We start from the raw sequence: 17,308 nt of genomic DNA on the forward strand, positions 1-17,308 counted from the left end.
TACCTCTTTTAAGACAGAACTTGAAAATCTTGACTGTTTTTTATAATGCATGTTTCTTTTAGAAACAGAGGCCTGTACCTGACTACCCACAAGATTGGTGTATGTTCTTTATTCTAATTTAAAATACTCCTACTAAGAGCAAGTGAGAAGAATAGAAACACAAAAAAAGGTAATAGTACAGTGAAGGTCCAGTGAAAATACTTGCCTTTGTTTTTAGTTTTTGCTTTTCAGTGGAATGCAACAAAAACTCCTGTTCTAAAAATGGCCTGAGGTGACTCAGTATTTAACTAAAAACTATATAACTTTTAAAATTAATAACTAAATACTAAAGTTAACACAAGAAGTGGAAAAAAATTACTCCAATTTTTTAGATTTACAGTTTCTTTTGTACTTGTGTTGCAGTTAGGAATTTTATGTTATTATGCCTTGATAATTTTTATACAGATTACTATTTTCAAAGTAACTTTCTCCATTCTTGCTGCAAAAGAGCTTGTACTCAATTGAAAGTAGTTACAGTTTTATTCTCAGTGCACATGGAAAGTAATTAATATGTTAGATAAGAGATTGAAAGGCAAAACATGTAACTGCGTTTCAGGGATGATGTGAATGACCATTGAATACGGAAAAATGTGCGTTCTGGTTTTTGGTGGATTCGGTTGTTGTCAAACACTAATACAAAACCACCACTGGATAGCAAGAGTAACTGAAAACCAAAGCAAACTTTTAGCTCCTAATTTTGGGAAGAGTTAAATGTCTGTTAATTCCTATTCTATGATCACACAAAGGTGTGACTACTGCACACCTTGCCTTTGGAGTTGGTGGAGTGATATATCTATATCTAATGGTGCCTGTGTTCTCCACCAAATCTGCTTGCAAAACATCAGTCTGTGGGTTTCTTTGTGTGCTCATTTTAGTGTTAAAGACTTGGGTGATAAAGCAGCATAAATGGAAGCTTTAAAAATACTATCTTGAGTATTCTTACCACTTGGATAAGAACAGAGAGAAACTCTTGTTTTGGAGAGCTAATTGGTGTCATATTTGGCTATAGTGTGATGTTTTGACCAACAACTGAAATAATTCGGAATTGTAGAAACATTAGAGGGTGTTTTTTTGTGCAAAATGTATAAACTTTTAATGAATCTCAAGTCATTTAGCGAACAAACCAAATTGCTTTAGAGAGGAAGTGGTCTGAAGGTCATAAAGCTGCCAAAATATTACCTTTCGTAGTGCCAAAAACAGGGCCTTGGCACAGGTATTAACTTGGGAACATCATATTGCTGAGTTTCACAGGAGAGCAACAGAAACCTCTAGATTTTGGCTGTGGAAAATCATGATCTTGGAAATAGCTAATGGCAGTGTTTCAATTTAATGTGTTGTACTTTGTCTTGGGAAATTCACTCTCCTCTGCATGTTCCTTTGCCTTTATTTCACATCTCTGTTTAAACTGCAATATTTTATTTTACCTCAGTTTTTCTGCCTACTTCTTGGTGGGAATTGTAGGTTAGGATTTTGTGAGAACGTTTTGAGTTATGGAATGCTTTCCTTCACAAAGTCCCCCACACAGCAAAGTCTGTCTAAGTTTACTGCAAATAACTATTTAGTTATTTTTAGTAATACTTAATGTTTTAATATTTTTTTTAATCAACAAATGTTCTGTTTTTACATTTGACTTTGTTATTGTTAGTTGATAGGTTAGTTGTTAAGTTGTTAGTTGAAAAGCCATCAAAGTGAAATGGCAATAAAAGTTGATACCAGGCACAAGATCTTTATCTGCTGTGTGGCCTTGTCTTGTGCCTTGCTTACTGCTCCAGTGTGGTACATATTATACAGCTATGGCTTAACTGGCAAGATGATCTTTTTCTGGCTAGTTTTCTCAAGTGTTTTCCTAGATTTTTCTTTTGTCAGGGGAGAGGGAAGGAGATGGCACAGGGGAATGGATTGGGTTTTTTTCTGGTTTCATTTTTAGCTGTCTTTATCCTTTACTTAAGAATTTTGTTGAACCTCAACAGACCATACTATGCCATCCCATGGCTGTTGTATTTGTCTAGAAGACGTGTAGATTTTTAACCTAGTTCAGTCTGAACTGATCCATTTTTGCCTGAAAATCACCCCCCTCAGTAATACTGATATGGAAATTGTTTCCTGATTATCTAAATAAGTCTCTCATGGGGAGTTCCTTGATAACCATGAATCATCTTAAAGTCTGTATGTTGTGAGCAACTGTTCTCACCTGACAAAATGCAAAATTACGTAAGAAAAATTAATATACTGGTACTTCTGTAAATGTGAAAATTGGGGTACAGTTCCACTGTTGCTGGCCCCAAACACTCATCTGCCTTTACCAGTGTTTGGCTATACTAGGACCATCACTGCCCACCATCACACCATGTCAGTGACTTGCTTTGGGTTAATAAAAGAAATTATTCTTCTCTTCTTAATTAAGTTTTTTAGCTAAGGTCTGTTAACCAGCCTATATATATAAATATATATATATCTGTGTGTGTGTGTAAGTGCAACTGTACCCAGGATAAGTCTCTTCTGGAATGACATCTGAAGAGTGTCTCTTCTTGCACCCACTGGAAAATTTTCATCTCCATTAGCTCTTTTGAAATTACTTTATCAAATATAAGTGCTTGACAGACGGAGCCCCATCTGTCATTTTGCCATTATCTGTTGTATTTCTAAATTTGCTCTCACTTGTAGTGCTTGTAAGACTACTTTGACATTGTTCTTAATTGTTCCTTGGACTGCTTGTAGAGTTATAACCTTGAAGAGTGAATTACCTCTTGGACTAATGCATGATGTATTACATGATTTTATCTAAGACAATACACTTTTCCCCTTACACTATCCTTTATTCTTTTATTTTCATATATGTATGTTATGTAACTTTTTTTTTCTGATTAGACTGACTGTGTCACTTTCTTGCCAGTCCACAGTATCGAGCTAATGCTGAAGGCAAATAGCACATTAGTTAGATACAGTAGTGGCCTGTTGGATCTGGTGTGGCAAATCCTATTTTCATTATTTTTTTTATTTTTTTTTAATGTATCTGTTACTTTAAAGTCTGATTAACTTAATCCAAACCACAGTAAAATATTGCTAATTTATAATAAGTTATAATAATAGTGTGTTTTGAGGCTGAGTGTAGTATGAGCTGTGTCTAAAAGTATAAAGGATGTGTGGCCTTTGGGAATGTCAATATAATGGTTTAATCAGGTGAATAGGTTTAATTATTTCAGTAGTCACACTAGTAAATTGCAGAACCCAGCAAAAGATAATGAAGTTTATAGGATCACTGGTTTGAGTTTAGCCCATATACATCATTCAGGAGTCTCTGATCTGTAAAGTAACATTTGCAGCTGCCATTAAAAAAAACACCCAAACTGCCTGAAGGCACATTTTAGTGGTTCAGCCTCATTTCCCAGCGTTGATACTTGGTTTTAGTCAAAGCCCTGACTGAGTTCTGTCACAGAGGATCTATCAGGTGTACTGTACCTACCCTCTGGCTCTGGATAACCCTAAATTTGTGTGGCTAAAACCCATCTCAAACACACAAACAGGAATCAATGGTTTAGTCAATTCTCTGCCCTGTTGGTTGTCAGTTAAAGGACACTGTACCCTGCATTGTAGTAGGGGAATAATTGGAATATGTTTGTTTTTTGAGGACAGTCCTATTTTTTTGAGACAATACAGGCCAAAATGTTCATTCAGTAGTGAAGTTAGTCGATTTTACATCATTTTTGTTGGTATCTGAACAAATATAAAATGACTGGCCAGTTAAGAGGCTCTCTGATTTTAAGTGGTTAGTTGAGGAGGTTGATGGCAATTTGTGCTCCATTGTAGATTTTGCCTTTGCTGTCAAGATATTACTTAACCATGCTTGACAATGGCTTACATTGAACTTGATTTCAGACACTCTGAACTGCCTGGGGAAGAGGCTTCTGATTAGATAGTTTTTTTATCTTGAGAAAATGCACTTTTCAAAATTCTTATGGCTCAAGAGGCTACAACCTTCTTCTGTCTCAGTGGAACTGTGATGTCTGTTTGTCTTTTCATACCAGAAAATGCGTTCATTTTGTGTTCTTTCCAACCTGCTGCAGATATATTCACTGGCAAGATTATAAGGATGTGTGGATTATGGAAAAGTTGATGTTTAAAGATAACAAAGCAGCTGTCATGACTTATCACAGAGATGGAAATCTATAGAGTAGACACATGAGGACTATGGGTATAGTCAGCACCAGGGAAGAGCAATTTGAGTAAGACCAAGGAAGAATTCGACTTTTTGCTGCTTTTTTTAATTGAAATGATACTGCGAAGATGTACGGGGACAAAAAGCTGATGGTTGGGCATAAGAAGAGAGAGGAAATATATCTTTCTCTTGGGAAAAAATAAAGTATCTTTAGACGAAGTTGGGATCTCATCTGGTACTTTCTGAAGGTCATCATGTATCAGTATTTATAGCATGTTTCCCTCCTTTCCTCCTCTACACAGACATATGCTCACACTCGCTCTTTTTAGCATCAAGCCAAGGCTTGGAGAAAGTAATAACCAGCATTCCAGAATCCACGATGGAGACCTTTCCTTGTAGCGTTACTTCCTGTAAAGTTGAAGAATCATTACACAGGATCATGAGGCTACTAAAAATATAAATGTCTTTACTTCAAGTACCCATAAATATGAACATTCTTAATGTAGTTTTTCCCCTCCTATCCAAACAGAATAGTCATATTCCAGTAGCATTGATAAAGTTACAGAGATACTGAATGGACAAATCTGCAGACCCTCCAGATCTTTCTAACCAAGCTTCTTTTACAGAAAAGGACCCCCTTAATGGTTAATTCCTTGGATGTTATCCTTTCTGTGGGGTGTGTTGCCTTATCCAGAGTCCCAAAATGGGTGGCATCTCTGTGCTATTGCTAAAGGAGCTCAGAACAATTCTGGTACAGCTGAATGTGAAGTTCTGCCCATTACAATTAACACGTGTATAATGCCAGTTAGGTTTGTACTTACCAGAAATTAGTATCTTGGAGAAAAAATGTGATTTTAAAAAATAGGAAAGTAGTCAAATTACACTTTGAAATTCTGTGTGCTTTGCTTCCATGTGGTAATTGAATCAGTGCTGTTTTCCAGTGGTGCGTGCCAGAGGAGCTTTCTGTCCTCAGAAGAAAACTCTGTACATTTTTGTTCCTTTTGTACCCTTCCCCAGCCCAAGGCACAAAGGCAGATAAGGGTAAGGGTTGGGGGCTGCCATATTCTTGTATACTGAATACTCAGGAAAAAAACATCCCTTCAGTCAAATGTTCATGCAGTTAATTGAGAATAACTTTGCTTAAGTTTTTAGATTTAAATTTGCTTTTTTCACTCCTGTAGCTTTTTCCCCCTCTGTTTTCCATAGGTAGGTTGTCTGAAGTCATGTGTACTGCGTATTTTATAAATGCAAACTAAGGTAGGTTCTACATTCATTGAGGAGATATAATTGAAGGCATGCATCAAATAACTTTCCTAAATATTTACCAAAAGTATGAATTACTAAAATTTTGGTCATTTACTGTAATGCTGAAATTGACTGCAAAGCTTAAGGACACAAAAACTATGGTAGTCACCTAAGCCAATTTAAATTGGCTAAAACTGAAAGATTATAGGTAGTATTGGAAGAAATACAATTAAGCAATGTGGGTTTGTTTGATTTATATTATTCTTGACAAGTAAGTGATACTGCTTTTGCATCTTGCTTTCTTTGTATTATGTTGTCTTGTGAGCAATCACATTTTTTACTTGAAAGTAAACATTTCATTGCTCTTTAAGTCCTGTTTGTGCAAAGCATGCTCTTAATGAGCATGGACATTTAGCTGTAACAGACTGAAAACGGGAGGACTCTCACAGTAGAAAAAATTGTATTTTGAAAGCTTGCCCACTACTGTCATTTGTTTATGACGTTGTGGTAAATGAATGCACTGTTACAGCTCTGGCTTCTGCTTGTGGTTGGGCTTTTTTGGTTGCTGTTTGGGAGGGAGATTGGCTATAATTCAGGTGATACATCCTTTATATTCGTATGTAGGAAGTGTTAAGTAAGATATTTTCACCTTCAGCTAATATTTAATGTGCATGTTAAATGTCAAAGGAAATTGAGGTGCAGACAGTCATTAGGAGGCACCAGGAATGAAAGCACTCACAAGGAGAAATGGAATCAAATTGATCTTAAAAAGTGGCTTGATGAAGATGTTCTGTTAAGTATGGAGAAAAAACTGATTTCTTTTTATATCAGTTTTCAGGCTGTTTTAGTGTCTGTCTTTTCCATAGAACTCTTTCACTACATTTTCCTAAACTACATCTTTCAGCAAGCTCTCTCTTCCTCTATGGCTTAGAATAACTTACTGCAGCCGTATTTGAATAAGGCATGTTTCTTGCTATGTAAAATTCTACAACATCCACTCTACTTTCTCTTTTAAACACAACTGACAGTAGGTAAAAAAAAAAAACATATGGTTGCAAGGCATGGGGCATCTCAACTAAAATCTCAACCCTCTTAATTTTTAGGTATAATTAAAAGGGGAGGTGAGCATATCAAATGCAGGAGTCTTAATTTTGTAGGCAGGCTTTATTGTTACCAGCATGTTTGTGGATTGATTTCATGGACATCCCAGGAAATCTGGAATTGAAACATTTGAAAGCTATAATATTGCTTAATTTCATTGCCTTGGATAATTTTTCTATAAAATTAAGGGGGTTATGAATTTTTTTTCACCTTCATAGTGGTATCAACATTGATAGCAGGCTGATTAAGTACATTTTCAGCAGCTTTGTAGTGTTCAGAAAGTAAGGGGAAATAATACCACTGAGGTTTAAAGATTGCTTTATGAAATTGCTCTAAACTGACAAATCATGATTTCTTGTCTTTGACATCTGTTAAATAAATTAATACAGATGAACTTAATTAACTAAAGGGAATGCTTCTCCATCCGTCTTCTTCTCCCTTTGCTTTCCAAGTACTCCCTGGAGAGACAGTGTGACCATAAACTTTTTTCCAATTGCCTTATGATTTTTTTTACATAAATCTTCATGTAGGTATATGTAATGTTTTTCCATCTCAATTTTAAGCTAGTATGGGTGTTTAACTTGCTTGCAAATAAAAGTACCAAAAAAAAGCATACAGTATTCCGCATTGTCACTGGAGAAATATTGACCTTCCCTGAATTGTTGTATTTGAATGTTTCTGGCAACATAAAACAGATAATATAAAATCCCTCATTATGTCTCTCAGTGCAGCATTTTTGCCGTCCTGGAGCTTAGTCTGATAATTGCGAGTATTTTTTTGATCCATAAAGAAAAGAAGGTAAAGTGAAAGATCTAAAAAGCAAGTCAAATGTCAGGGAGTAGCAGTCCTGCATGGAGCACTCCTGTTGCTTTCTTGTGGTGGTGAAACCTGCACAGCCCCTGAGGAGTTCCAGTCATAGGAAATTACCTCAGTGGGCTTGGAGGTCACCATAGACCATTGTGGTCCAATCATCCTGCTCCCAGTACTCTCTGAAAACCACCAGGATGTGGTGTCTGGTTGGCCAGGGGGAAAGGAGAATATTCACAGAGCTCTGGTTCTGGCTCTGTCAATGTAAGATTTTGCGTCAAGGTAATTTTTTATCAGTGGGCCTCCTGTGTAGACGATGATTCCAGCAGCCACACCACATTACTGTATCTCTTCTGAGATGACACACTTCAATTCTTAAACATATTATGTTCATACTGTGATAAATATATATTCCTTGCTCATTTTGAGCTACAACTGGAATCTTCTAGTCCTCCAAATATCAGGTACAGTAAGCTTTTGCTTGACACTTAGAATTAAACAACCACCAAATTGAATGGTGCTGAGCTGAAGTTTATCTACAACTGTAGTATAATTGAGGCCTTTCTGATTAGATTTCTTATCTCAGTATTAATTCCATGTGATGGATTATTCCAGCCCTGAAGCAAAGCCTATGTGAAGTGAAAATTCTGAATTCTTGATTTAACTGCAAGGAAGTTAGTCCTCACTTCCTCACTCTCCTTTATGCCTCTGAACCAGTACTTCTATAAAAGAGGGAATGCATAAGAAGTGTAATGCATAAAACCCACAACATTTTGTAGGAAAATAATCATCCAAGTAAGAGAATACACTGAGGCAGTGAAATTAAGTGATACTCTGATTTTCATATGTTCTAACTTGGCTGAAAGAAATTAGAAACTTCACATTTAACTGTTCCCTTTTTAATAAATGTCTCATCTTAAATTTTCTTTCCTTCTCCTGTACGAAAATTCAATTTTAAGATAGGCTGCGTGGTAGTGTTACTAATAGCTGTAAACTATATGAGGGTGTATAGCAATAAAATGTGTTGGATTCCTGTGGTGGCCAAGTTATGCTCTGTCTGTAGCATAGAGCATGACAGAAGCAGTGGGCTTTTACTGAGTGTCCTGCTGTTACCTTCACCTCCCTGTGGGCACAGGAGGGAAACTGCTACCTGTGAAACACCACTCACAGATTGAATTTTCTGCATTACAGAGTTTCAGCAATCTATTATCTGTTTCAGTAGCTGTCGGGGTATTGACTGTTAACATTTGTTATGCAAAATGAAAAACTGTATCATTATAGACTTGTCAAAAAACTGCAAATCTACCTGAAGTTAAAAAAGCAAAGTATAATTAGATGTCTCAGTAATTTGCACAGCCTTTCTTTCTCCTTCACTGTCTTTTTTCCATAAAGTGAAAAGAGGCTACAGCATCTCGGCAAAGCAAGCCCAAATCCCAGTAACAGTCTTTGTTTTCCACTGAGATGCTGTGAAGGTTTGTAGACCTTTGAGTCAGCATAAGGCCAGGCTAAGAAAAGTCATCTTCTCAAAGAACAAGAAAAGCCAGGAGTATTTTTCTTGTCTAGTATTATCTGTGGGGGCAGGAGTGTGTGTGCATGTGTTTATTTGAAGACTGAGTGAGGGGAAGAGCTTCAAATTGTGCTTTCTCTCTGAGACTTGAGTGTGATGTGTCCACAAGATGGTAAAAGAGTTATTCTTGGTTCCTCATCTACTGCTGGATCTCTTGGTTTCAGTAATACAAGGAAATCTGTTTTCAGCACTCCCACATGATAGTTTCTGTGTTGCTGTGACAGCAAAGCAGGGTGAGAGTTGGTTTCTGAAACAGGCATAAAAGGGGTTCTGCAGTGAAAAAAACAAGGCAGCGATTAGTGCGTCACCAGATTCCTGCCTGTTCTCGCAAAGAGGTTGTCATCGTCAGCCCACTCACCCCTTTGTGAGCTCTCTTGAGCTGGCTTTGAATAAAGAGGCATTGTGAGCATACTTGCCAGGGAGTCAGTCTTCCCTTCAGCACAATGAAGAAATACTTCTATGTGGTCACCACACAGCTCACAAAATATCAAGTTCTTACCAATCTCTGTTTAAAAAAAAAACCAACAAAAAAACACCCCCAAACAAAACAAACAACAACAACAAAAAATTAATAGAAACATCAATTTCCTGTAGCATCTGTCACACTTGCCTGGAGGGGAGCAATGTGGGTAAGAGAACTTTGGCTAGACATGCCAGTTTCCTTGGCATGAGGTGTTGAGAACTGAGAAACTTGTCCCATGTCTGACTATAGTCTATTCCTTCAAACTCCAGGAGTGCTTGACATCCTTTCGTCCTTACAAAACTTTAGCCAGTCACCTTCCTACTTGCCTGTGTTTCCAAGTCTAGGCAGGGCACAGGCTGAAAATGGGAGAGGTCTGCTCACTTGGTGAACTTGGCAGCCCATTTACTATATTAAGACTATTGTGAAAGTGGTGTTCTTGGAATCAAGTTTCATACACATCAGATGATTTAGGGGTTTTTATGAACTATTTTTTAAAGATCAATTCCCTGAAGAAATTCTTGAATTTTTCAGACTAGATATAAATACCTGTTTTGTGTGGGTTTTGAAGTTCTTTGGTAAACTGTGAGTTTATTTTGTGTGTTCTGTTTAAAAATAAAGGTTGATAAAATCTTCATATTGTGGTATATAAAACTTGAATAATTTCTGTATATTAATAAGCTGTCCTCACCAATGGCACATGTAAATCTCCCAAAAATCCCTGTATAGTAAAAGCCAAAATACTGCAAAGGAAGCTGACGAGTATATAGAAGGTAGATAACGATGCATGATGCTATTCACACTTCTGGTGCTGTTGCCTTGGAGGTGTTGTTTATGTGCTTGAACTTTAAAAATTTGCTTTTCTGGGTGCTCATATTGTGGTGGTCTATTAGCTGCACATGTGTAGGGTGTAGAACCAAACAGCTGTCTGGTAAATCCTCTTTATTTTCTGTATGGTCTCTGGTTCTTCAAAGTAAAATTGTATTAGTGTTAAGAACTATTTTCTTCCTGTACCAACCTTTGAACAATTTAGAAGTAGCTTGTTAGATGTATAAAGGCAGAGCATTCAAAAATAGTGCCTAAACATGCACTCCAAATGTTGCTTGACTTTTTCTCCAAGGTATGCTGATGTCACAGGAGCATGACTCCTTACAGCCTTTGGAGTCATAGAGTTATATACAGACTACTCAGAAAACTTGGTTTTCTGGACTCGCTAAAGGTTGCAGTTTCTAAAGAAGCTGAATGTGCGAGTCCTACAGCTGTCCTTTGCAGAACCAGTGAGCATTCCAAGTAAAACTACTGGAAAATTCTTGTCTAAAAGCTAGCAAATATTTTACTGTCCACAAGGAACATAATCAAACTGATTTACAAAATAAAAATAGTCTGTAGACATTTAACTTCAAAGGAACCCACAAAGATTTTTGGAGGCAAGGCAGGATATAAAAAGCATCTATATCACATATTTCATTTATAACACACATATTGCAGGTATAACACATATATTACATTTAAGCATACTATTTTTCTAGTTTTCCCTTTGGTTATTTTTAGGTATTGCTTTGTATCTGATTGCTGATGTTTCTAGATGTTCACCACCACCATTCATCTCTCCTGAGTGACAAGTCTTTTCCATTTGACTCTTTTTCTTTTTCCCCATAAAGCAACGTGCAGATCATCTTCTAGCACTTACATCGCTACTTAACCTATGGTTTGCTTAAGTGTTTGCAAGAGCCATGCTAGTGTTAGATGCCTTTCTGGTTGCAACGTGCTCTGGTTTTATTTTGCAAGTGTCCCAGATGCTGAGTGCTGTCACAGAAGCTATGCCAAAGCTTTAGGGGGAGAAGGGGTTTACCATGTGCTTTGCAGTTCTGGCTAGGGTGGGACCCAGATGGATTACAGCCATTTCAAAATTCATCTTGTGGAGAACAAGCTGCAGAAGTCAGAGGGATGGTGTCCTCCCAGCATGGGGCTGGGATCTGTTGGAGCAATGTGTACAGATGCCAGGGTGTTTCCCTGGGTCCTATAGCACAAGACTGGAGCTGCTGTTTTGCACAGCTCGGATGGATTTGGGGCATGCTGTTTGATATTCCTTCCCCTAATACCCCGCTGCTGGTTTTGATGCTTGCGGGGTATGAAGTCAGTGCTGCTGTGAGTCACTGTGTGCCTCTGAGGGGATGGGTGTAATAGTCCTGCAAGCCCTGAGCAGCTTCACAACACAATGTGTGGTAGGCCAGTGTTTGTATCTCCTAGCTTGTCCTGACTGCTGTGACAGAAGAGGACACAGCCTGTAATATTTTGGTCTCCCCTCCCCACCTCAGTTCCTTGCCAAGTGGCTGGCAGCCCTGACATGGTGGGCTGAGGGTGGTATCTGTGGGAGGGAAGAGGCAGAAGTGACCCATATGCTGGCACTGGAGTGGAGCTGCCCTGGTTCTGTGAGCTGGCTCCATGACAGCTGTGTACAGCCCGTGGACCAAAGTGTCTCAGCACACAGCAGTCATGTACTTACTCTGTAAATCAAAGGGAGTGGCTTGAAAAACTCAACTTCTCTTCTTTTTTCTTCCTTCTCCTGCCAACACCCCCATATCCAGGGGGAGATGACACTTTGCATATACAAAGCCCACATGCATTGGAGGATCTTAAAGCTGAACATCCAGCTGCTGCAATAAATAACATGTAGCAAATAATCCCAAAGAGAAAGAAGAAATGGGAGTCAAAAGGCCAGGGTATTCTGGCCCAGAGCAGATGTTGTCAGTATCTGGCGTGGATGTGCTGGAAGGGGAGTGAATCTTGGATGATGTCAGTGAAGTGCATAGGCCCAAGGCTGGGGGATGGGGCAGCTTCCCCAGCTGAGCTCCTGGCTGTTGGCAGGGAACACAGCTGTGCTCTACCCCTGCTGCCTCACATCTCCAGCCCAGACACCTTGGCACATCAGGAAAGTGGAGCAATGGCTGTATCAGTGAGGAGGGCCTGTGGCATCATGTAAGTGTTAGTCTTTTACTGCTGCACCAAGGAAAAGCTTTCTCTGCATCTTGCTGTTCTGAACACTTTGAGGTCACTTTTAAGGCCAGTCCAAGTAAGAGCAAATAGCAACAGTCAGTCTAGAGCTGACAGGAATTACTGGAATGTGATAAGGACTTAAAAAGGAAGGAGAGTCTGGTGTTGAGGGAGAAAAAACCCATTTACAGGGTTTTTTCTAAAGTTCTCGAAGATGGAGGGGCAACATCTGTGGACATGTGACTTTCTTGTAAGCATCTCTCCTCACTCTTGTTTCCCTGTTCCAGTGAATGGAGATTGTCCACCTCATTCCCTATTCTGTCCCTTCCCATTTTACCCAGGTTGACAGATGTGGCAGGTAACCAGTCAGGCTCCCAGCTGTGTGCCTCTGGTGTTAAGGTCCATTTACTGTTCTTGCCAGCTCAGCCCAAAGGCCTTTCCTTTCACAAGTACACAATCACTCATCTTTTTTTATCTAATAGGAAGTGAAAGTCCCACTGAACATGAAACATTTTGTCAATTCTCTGCAAGCTAAAAAACTGTTAGAATAAATTTATTCGTAGGCTTTCATTAAACGCACACAAAAGCCAATTGCTGCCCTCTTTTCATTACATTTTCACTCTCTATTGTACAACTTTTCTGAGTTCAGAGTTCCTTTTCCTAAATAGAGTCTGTGATTGTTTCCTAAGAACCCTAAACCAAGAAGTAGCCCCACTGCCATCTTAATAGACTTCCTTCATCATTCACCAGTATTTATTAGCCTTTTTGCTTTTATGAATCCTACTTAAAATATATTTTAAAATCCAGTAACAATAAAAATGATAGTATTACTCTGGCAAGCCTTGTGACTTGCTCTTTTTCAGGTGTCATTTGTGACTCTTGATGTAATATATAGGTACAAGGGCCTTGTATGGAGCCTGAAAAAAACTGCCATGGGAGGGGAAAACCAAACAGACTGAACAGCCTGGCAGGTAATTGCTTTATTCAAAAGGGAGTAGATCAAGTCCCATCTGTTAACTGTTACAGTTGAGTCAGGCAAGAGCAATTGGGGCTGCCCACACAAAATGACAGGAAGATGCTGCTGGAGCCTGCATCCTCACTCTGGAGTGAGGAGCACCAGAACTCTGCTATACCAAGGGGCCTTCCTGCTGCTCTGACCTTCATGATCATACCACATTTCAGATACTCAATGTATTTTACTACATGCTTTAGGGCTTCTTGTAAATCTGGGTTTGATTGATTTGGCAAAAAGGCTTGGTGACTTCACAACTGAGCTGAAATCAGGATGCCTGCTGTCACTGCAAATGATCTAAAAAGGATGCATATTTTCAGAAGGACACTTTTGGGGAGCAATGTAGCAACAGTTGTAATGAAGCTGTTGAAAAATGAAAACTCTTATTTTAAAAAGTAATTTTAAATTCTTTGTACATTTTGTAAAATGAACTTCTGAAGACTGTTTTCCTCTGCATGTTGATTCAGTCTCATGTGAAACTTGGAAGGGTTTGTCCTAAACTGTTGTAGAGAGAGCCAAAGTAAAGTACACGTGTTTTGTTGTTTTGTTTTTTAAACTGTGGCAGGTCTTCTACTTAAATACATTTACTACAACTGCTACTTAAATAAAATTAAGTTTAAACAAGACATATTGCTCCAGCGTGAATCAATTTATTTCATGTTTTTAAAGTTAATTGCATTTAGCAGAGCTTTCTCTGTTTTTCTTTTTATAAAAACGAGTATTAGGAAGTGATGGAGTCTTGGAACGTAAGGACAGTAGGACTAAGGTAGCTAACTAAATACAAAGTAAGGTATTTCACAAGCAGTTCTGAAAATTAATAGCTGAGGTTCTAAATATGTCATCTTAACCAAGTTATTTCAGCAGTAGTTCAACAAGCCGAAGAGATGGCAGATTTTAAGCCAAGTGAGTCTTCGGCACATGAGCAGAAAAGAATCCGGACTGGAATTCCTGGGTGAGACACTCAGGCTTGAGCACAAAGCCTCAGCTTTGATTCTTATGGTGCTCCAGGGACCCAGGCTGTGAAGATGCTTTGCAATGGCTTTGCCTGATAGATACGATTCCTGGCTTAGAGTGCAGCTGTCTTTCACAGACCCTTTCTGCATGTGATATAGCCTGGGCAGCAGAAACTGGAGAACTATCAAGGTGAAGGCCACATCTTCAGAGTCCAGGCTGTGTTACTGCTAGTGTAACAGGCAGTCCCCAGGGCCTTTTGCCAAGAAACCCCTCTAATTTGTGGAAAAGGATAGGCATGGTGCAAAAGTAGCTTACGGCCTGCAGAGCCATCTGCTTCTACCACTGTCTGTGTTGACAGCAAGTTTAGCACTGCATCCCTAAGTGGATCATGAAATCTCACCCATTCTGCTTCACAGTTACCTATTCGATTTTCTAGAAGTCCTTTCTACCAAGGGAATTGGAGCAATAGTTCTCAAAAACACTTTGGCTGAGGTTCCTAGTTAAAAAGAGATTTTAAGAAATTCCACCCACTTCACTACAGTTTTAGCATGGCAGTAACAAAAATGAATTTCTATACCGAACTCCAAAGTAGGCAGCAGTGTTTTATATATAAGCACACTCATTGAAAAGAATATGAAATTTATTTTGCCTGGCTTTGGTATTGCAGCTAACGTAAGAATCATCATGTTTTAAAGGAGTAGCTATACACTATGAGTTGCTGTACTTATCTGAACTATTATCTTGCTGTTATGTGCTACTTGAGACCCAAGCATTTTGGGCTCCATGTGAAAGTAACTACAAAATAATTTCAGCCTAATTTTAATACTCATTTAATGGCTAGAAAGATGAAGTGCAAATATTAATTAGCTGGTAATAATTCTTACTTGCTTCAATTTTTCTTTATTTAGCTACCAACTCAGAATGGAATATCTGATTGAATGATCCAAAGTTGAAGTTAAAATCCTTCTTGTTCACCTTGAACATTTTAGCATTAGAGTGACCACCATTTCTGGAGAAACTTGAGTCTGCAGATAAGCTGTTTTAAATTGCCATTTAAGGCAATTGCATTTTTAATTATTTTGTTTCTTCTATATTGCATCCACATGTGTGTGGGTGCAGGACATTAATGTGGCTGTAGAAATTTATTGTAACTACATAGAAGTGTTTTGCCATTTGGTATTTGTTGCTGATCCTGTACTAGAGCAGTGAACCCAATGTCCTTTTGTCTTTATAAACATCTAAGGCATCTGAACTGGTTGTTGTCATCCTTGCAGTAGACCTCTGGTTCCTACAGGATGGGTGCTGTGGGGTTTCCTAACCTCTCTATGGTTAACCTCTCTCTTTCCTAACCTTTCTATGCTCTTTAAAGGGGTGCATATTGTACTTGGCCAGCTGATGTCTGGAAGTCTCCCTTGTGCTGCTATGGTAGCACAAGGCTAGCTGGGAATTCAGGCTGGCTTTGAGCAGTAGTAGCAATCTACTGGCCTTTTCCTCTTCCCTTTAGTAATTTTGCAACCTCAAGAGAGCAACTGACCACTGTGTTGTTAGACCTGTTGTTGAAATAAATAAATCAACCTTCTTGTATAACTGTGTGCTGCAAATTGTGAGTGTATATACATACACACATCCTTTGAGTTACGTGGGTTGGGGTTTTTTTTCTGAGTCTTAGTGTGAAGAGAGGCAAAAAAAGTAAAGAGCAATTTTGATTTAGAGCATATGCTCAGCAAAGCAAAAGAATACCTTACTTTTGTATTGTGGAATGTTAATTTCCCAAATCTCAGGACGTGTTGAAATTATGTGAATTTTAAAATTAAATATATGGTGATTTAGAGAAGTTAATGTCAAAATAAGACATAGCATGAAGTGACATTGAATATGTTGCTAAAAATTGGTATTTATAGATTTCCTACAGCTGTTAAATTCAAGAAGGGAAGATGAGGAATCTGTATCTCTATTTTGCATGTTTACTAGAAGGTTAGCACTCTGTTATTACTTATTGGAATTGTATTTATGACTAAATATGGTATAGTATGTTTTAAATTTATTGGGCTAGTTCCTATAAAGTACTGATTAACTGTTGAATACTGTAATTTTTCTTAACAGTTCCTTTGCAAGTGTGAGAACAGAATATGTTACAAATGAACAAAGAGGAGATACCCCTGCATGAAATACATGGTTTCTTAACTTCAATATCTAAACTTGGTTTTTGAATGGGTTTCAGGGAAGAAATATAGATTGGTACTGTCAAATAAACTTTTAAGTAAATGCGGTCGTTTTTAGTGTGATTAGCTGTACCTTGTGTTTTCAGTTCAACTTAGCATACGTATGTATGTGCATAACATACGTGAACCTTTTATCTACTAATTATAGAATCTATAAGGTTGGAAAAGACGTCTAAGATTATCAAGTCCGATAATTAACCAAGCACTGCCATGTTCATCACAAAACCATGTCCCCAGGTGCTACCATTATATTCATTGTGGGTACAAAATGTAGTAGAGGATATTTTACCCTTTCAGAAGCTGATTATTGGTCTTGTATATTTCCTTTTTAATTTGCATCCCAGCAAATTTCCCCAGCACACCCTGTTAATGCAACTTCTGTGTGTAAGTTTAGTGTCTGTATGATTTGGGTATTTAGAAAGGCCTTCCTCCTGCTTCTCCTGTAAGCATTGTTTGTATGCAGTAGATCACTTTCCAGACATACAGCTGTTTGTTTAAACCAGCATAATAATAGTTTATAATGCTTGCTTAATGCAAGACTAAGTAGCCTACAAAATATTCATGTTGCTGTCTGTGCCAAGGAAGCAGAGCCCACTGCTGGAATGTTTTCAGTTTTACATATCTGCTTGTAAATGGGAAAGTGGCCGTATTTGTCGAACTGAAAACGCCAGCATCCCTTTGTGATGGTGTTACTTTTAAGCAGATGTGTGTTTTATAATACAAGTATAAGAAACAGACAAGGTAAAATGAA

General features: G+C 38.2%; 1 protein-coding gene across 2 annotated transcripts in view; it reads left to right on the top strand.

Annotated features, from left to right (window-relative positions):
• Positions 1–17,308, top strand: part of FAM171A1 (family with sequence similarity 171 member A1) — an 86,483-nt gene that overhangs the window by 20,085 nt on the left and 49,090 nt on the right. The window lies entirely within an intron of this gene.

The sequence above is a fragment of the Parus major genome, chromosome 2 (assembly GCF_001522545.3).
Source record: "Parus major isolate Abel chromosome 2, Parus_major1.1, whole genome shotgun sequence".
In the NCBI taxonomy this organism is placed as follows: domain Eukaryota; kingdom Metazoa; phylum Chordata; class Aves; order Passeriformes; family Paridae; genus Parus; species Parus major.